Source organism: Curcuma longa, chromosome 8 (genome assembly GCF_044706935.1).
Source record: "Curcuma longa cultivar G26 ecotype Majalengka, Jawa Barat chromosome 8, ITB_CL_G26_1.1, whole genome shotgun sequence".
Classification (NCBI taxonomy): Eukaryota; Viridiplantae; Streptophyta; class Magnoliopsida; order Zingiberales; family Zingiberaceae; genus Curcuma; species Curcuma longa.
Window position 1 is genome coordinate 12,301,797 of NC_133868.1, and position 6,123 is coordinate 12,307,919.

Here is a 6,123-nt window from a genome sequence, read left to right on the forward strand (position 1 = left end):
TATTTTCCGCTGCGCACTAACATTTTTGTAGAAGAAAATCGATTTTCAAGGGAGGCTATTCACTCCCCCCCTCTCTAGCCATCTCGATCGATCTTCAACATTTATCTTGATATGTTTTAAAGAATGACTCAACTGTAAACCTTGATTTTGCTTAACCGTATCTTAGGCTTCACCATGTTTTTTTATTTCTTTTTTGCATGACTTTATTGATTCAGGATTCTCCTTTTCCAACTTTGTTTGATTTTATTTGCAGTTTAGTATTTTGTTAAAAAGGCTGACATTGTTGATATTCCTTGTCCAATTATATATCATTGTTAACATGTGAAAAATCACACGCTCCATATAATCTATTATTTTTTTGTCAGGTCGTCAGATGCATAATGATAACTTGTATTTTGCAGGTTTACTAGTCTGAAATAAATTGTAGGGCATTGGATCAACTCACTTGAATGTACAAGTTAAATCGTCTGATACTATCCACATTTGGCATGAACTTGATTCCTTTATGTTTGGGTGTGAACCTGTGATATAACTTGTCAACTTTACTATTTGTTGTGCAAAATAATTTATGATGGTTTTACGTGTTTTGGAAACCTTTATATTATAATTTCCTTGCTTGTAATTTTCATGTTATGTATTGTTAAGAACTATTAAGTGTTAAAGATTTATATGGCATGTGTTGACACTTTAATTTGTTTAATATTTTGTTAATTTGATTCTTGTGGCTTTCATTTTGTATGTTATGTATTTACATTTACAAGTAATTGTCATGTTCTGTATGTAGTTGATTTTCATGTAATGCAGGGGATTTTTACGAGCTTAAAATTGAGCTCGATTATTTGCTTAACGAGCTCGAACTTGAGCTTGATTATTTTCTTAACGAGCTCGAACTCAAGTTTGTTTAACGATCTCAAAATAATATGTTAACAAGTCGAGTTCAAACTAAACTCGTTTAACTTTTAAACGAGTTATTTTTGAATCGAGCTCGAGATTAAGCATTAAAGCTCAAATCAAACTCGAGCAGTGCTCGAGCTTAGGGAAAAATCAAACGAGTTGAGCTCGAGCCTCTTACTGTTCGGCTTGGCTTGGCTCAGCTCGATTACACCCCTAAATAGACCCGATTAATCTTGGAAGTAGGCAATCTTCCCCCTAGTTCACCCACGAAATAAATCTGGAAGTGCTCGCAGTAATTCACCCAATAGTCAATCTCCACAACCGAAAATACACTACAAGAATAATATCATTTAGCAATGGAATTAGCAATGAAAGTTTAATTTCATCATTAATTTAGTGACGGAATTAAACCTCCATCACTATTTTATGTTTTAGGGATGGAATCCATATCTATGTTAGCGATGAAATTAAATTTTCGTTGCTATTTTAGCGACGGATGTTTATTTCTGTCTTTATTTTAGTGGCGAAAGCTTAATTCTGCCTCTATTTTAGCAACGGAAATTTAATTTTGTTGAGCAATGGAAATAAACTTTCATTGCTAAAATAGTGATGAAATTAAACTACTGTCATTATTTTTTGCCTTTTAAAGGTTTTTGACTAAGTTTTTCCCTATCCGTACACAAGCCTTTTTCTCCGACGTTCCCCCCTTCTTCACAATCTCTGATGTTCCTCTCCTCTCCAAGCTCTGACATTCTCGCCCCATCTTGGCATTCCCCGATAAGCTCCTTTCCTAGATCTCCCAACCCCTTACCTATATCACTGACATTGAGCCCAACCAAGGCAAGCTCGTCGGGCTGTAAGCTGAGACCCGACCTCAGCCCTACTGGTTAGAAGCTTTCTGTGATCTAAGGCTCGACCTTAGTCCTATCCGAGAACTTGGCCGACGATTGATCGGCCATGATCTGAGGCCTGACCTCAACCTTGTCTCAGAGCTTGGCTAGCCGAGATCGGAGGCCCGACCTCAATCTTGGTCGATGTCTTGGTCGGCTGTGATCTGAGTCCTGACCTCAGCCTTGTCCGTGAGCTTGGCTGCGAGTTAAGTCGGTCACGAGTAACCATTGTTTTGGTTTCTGATTGAGGTTTACACATTGTCAGGTTTTCAATTGTATCTTAATTTTTGATATCCTATATTTTTGTTATATGGAGACTATTGCAATTGGAGTTGATAGTTTTGGTTTTGACTTGAGAATTTACTTAGAAGGCAAGTTGAAACTTTGAAATTTTCATTTGACACACAAGTAAGTTTTTGTTCAATTCAATAGTAAGTTTAAATTGTTTTGTTATTTCATGAATGTTTGTGTTACCAAAACTTTGTGAAGATGGATTTCATAACCTATATCACTTGAGTAGATTTAGTATATTGTATGAGAGTCTATCACAAATAATGAAGTTTCAAAATAATATTCCAAGCCGAAGTATCACTAGCAGGCCCGGCTCTAGGCATAGGCCGGTAAGGCCTGCGCCTAGGGCCCAATTTTAATTGGGGCCCACTGGTTAGGGTATTTAGGGTTAAAGGAGGGTTGGATTATTGGATTTAACCCGGAAGAAAGCCCCGATCCGCATCCGCTGTCCCTTCGCATTCTCGCCACCTCTTCAAAACCCGATGGCCCGATCGCGGATCGCCTCTTCATCTCCCCTTTCTTCGAGACTTCGACGCAGGCGAAACGCCGAAACCGCGATCATCTCCCTCCCCTGTCCTTCGAGGCTTCGACGCAGGCGGCAGGCGAAACCGCGATCATCTCCCTCCCCTGTCCTTCGAGGCTTCGACGCAGGCGGCAGGTGAAACCGCGATCATCTCCCCTGTCCTCGCGAAGCACCGCCGGCTTGCCGCCTCATTTCTCGCGAAGCACCGCCGGCTCGCCGCCGCCCCATTTCTCGCGAAGCAGCGCCGGCTCGCCGGCCGCCACCCCATTTCTGATTTCTCACGAAGCACCGCCGGGCGCCGGATCGCCGCCCCATTTCTCGCGAAGCAGCGAGCGAAGCAGCGCCGCCCCATTTCTCGCGAAGCAGCCCCCATTTTCATTTTCTCGCAAAGCAGCAGGTTGGGCGTCGGACTCGTCCGTCGGATCTGGACCATCCGGTAGTTTCTCTTGCATTCTCGCCGCCCGGCCCGCCCCATTTCTCGCGAAGCACGAGCCATCCGGTTGTTTCTCTTGGATTCTCGCCATTGTCGCCATTCTCGCCATTTCTCGCGAAGCACGACCCATTTCTCGCGAAGCACGAGCCATCCGGTTGTTTCTCTTGGATTCTCTTGATCCGGACCATCCGATTGTTTCTCTTGGATTCTCGACATTTATATAAAAAATTATTTTTAAAATTAATATTTTAATTTATTTTAAAAAATTTTTAAATCCACCATTGTCGGTCTCAAGTCCGAATTAAAAAGGATGAGAGAAAATTTTTTAAAATAATAACAATCATTTTTATTAAAAAAAATCGCCTAGGGCCTCCCGTAGACTTGAGCCGCCCCTGATCACTAGTTAGCTTAAACGAGTTGGTAGCATGTTTGAGTACCAACAGATGTTAATAGCATTGATTTAGTTGAAAAGTTTCAAAATTATCTTTCTATGTACAATTTTAATGCATGAACTATATGTAGATCAAATGGATGTGATAACAAACATATAAGGACAAACCAAGTAGTGAATGACAAACATGATATTTTTTAAAATGAAATTTTACTTATTAACCATCGATAAGTTAATATTAACTATGACTTATTAGACTAATAAATTGAGCACAAATAGGATAATATTAACCATGTCAAAAACAAATACATCGTGCTTTGATGGTTTAAATACAACTTATTGTAGGTTCTAATAATTTAATTAAAGTTTATATAGCTTGGTCGACCGGTAGCTCAGGTGATCATGAGCTCTGGTGTGGCCGCTAACTCGACTGATCGCAAGCTCTGGCCTGACCACCCATGAGGTCTCGTCCAACTGCGAGGTCGCAGCTATAAGCTTGGTCGGCCATGACCTCACAGTCGATGGCTTGGTTGTCCGTGAGATTAAGGTTAAAACTCAAACTTAATATTTAGTTTAAGTTTAAATGTTATTGATAGTATTAATTCTAAGTGCTTAAGAATAAGTTTAAATTATCTGCACTTTGCTAAGAGTCATCTAGAATACATGAATAGTATAGAGTTACGTTGTCCATGTAATCATTGTAAATGTAGAAATACAACTTTCTATGATAAGGATACCGTGAAAGTACATATTTGTAGAAATAGTTTTGTTTCAAATTACTACAACTGGTACAGTCACGGAGAGCCTTATTTATTTCATCCAATTGGAACTTCGGTTGCTTCTTCATCTGACACACTACTACTTTGATGCTTAGTTTTACATATTTAATCTCCATGAAAATTTATTATTGTAGAATAACAATGTATATGAATAAACTTTAGATGTACAATAGATTAAAAAATAGTCCGAGATGAATATTATACTGAAGTTGAAGAATTTGTGAACTTTGCTAAGAGTCATCTAGAATACATGAATAGTATAGAGTTACGTTGTCCATGTAATCATTGTAAATGTAGAAATACAACTTTCAGATACCGTGAAAGTACATATTTGTAGAAATAGTTTTGTTTCAAATTACTACAACTGGTAATGCCTTATTTATTTCATCCAATTGGAACTTCGGTTGCTTCTTCATGACACAACTACTTTAGGGGAATGATTATCTAATGAGAATATAATGTAAGGAATGGTTTACGACATGATGAATGCAGTTGATCATTTCAATATAAATGAAATATCAACACTTGAAGTTCAACAACTATATGATATGTGTCATTTGGTCATTCTCAACTATCAGCTACTATAAGGCTATTGAACATTAAGGTAGATCATCATTTCTCAAAATGATATTATGATGACATCTATCAATTAATGTTAGAGTTGTTCCCTGCTGATCATCTAATGACTGATAGTTTCTACAGAATAAAAAAATTGATGAGGGGTTTAGGTTTACCTATAAAGAAGATTGATTGTTATATAAACAAATGCATGATGTTTTGGGATGAAAATAGTGAACTGATTGAATGAAGAATCTGTACGCAACCTCATTATAAGCATCATAGTCGCATACCAGGGAAGAAAAAGAAAAATACTGGATGGAAAGTTATGTATTACTTTCAGTTAACTACTATACTTCAACGGTTGTATGCATCTGTCGTAACAACTTGCCACATGAGGTGACATCATGAGCATGTGCACGAAGGAGGTATAATGTGTCATCCTTGTGACTCTCCTACATGGAAACATCTTGATATAATATTTCCCTCCTTTGTAATGGAACCACATAATGCGAGACTAAGACTTTCTGTAGATGGATTTCAACCATTTGGTCAGTCGGGACAATAATATTCATCTTAGTAATTATATTAACAACATACAACTTATCTCTATGGATGTGCATGAAAGATGAATTCACGTTTCTTACTATGTTTATTATAGGTTTAATAAATCTGAAAGAAAAGATAGATATTTTCTTGCAACCTCTAATTGCCAAGTTGACGAATTATGAAATGTAGGATTAGAAACTTAAGATGTTGCAAGTAAAACCAATTTTATTTTACATGCTACCTTATTATGGAGGATCAGTGATGTTCCAGCATACTCAATGTTGTTGGGATGGAGCATGACAGGTAAGTTAGCATACCTACATTGCATGACAGAGTCTAATGCATTTTTATTACTAAAAAATTTTTATAAAGAATGTTGTAGTCAGAAAACTTCCTCCAACAATCAAGTTAGGTGCTGAAATCATTAACCAAATAAACAACTATGAATTCCTACCAGTATCTCATCCTAATTCTAATGAGATAAATAAATACATTGTTAGGCTATGCAAGTATGGTTGGAAGAAAAGAAGTATTTTTTAGGAGTTGTCATATTGGAAGTATTTACTCATTCGACATAATTCAGATATGATATATATCGAGAAATTTTTTTCAATAACATCTTCAATACTGTGATGAATGTTCTTGGAAGAACTAAAGACACCACAAAATCATATGAGAAATTAAAAGAACTAATTAACAGACCTAAGTTACATCAAAATGAAACAACAAATCAATTTCCAAAGGTCTATTATACATTAGACAAAGAAGGTAAGGAAACTTTATGTAGTTAGGTTAAAAGAAATCAAATTCCCCGA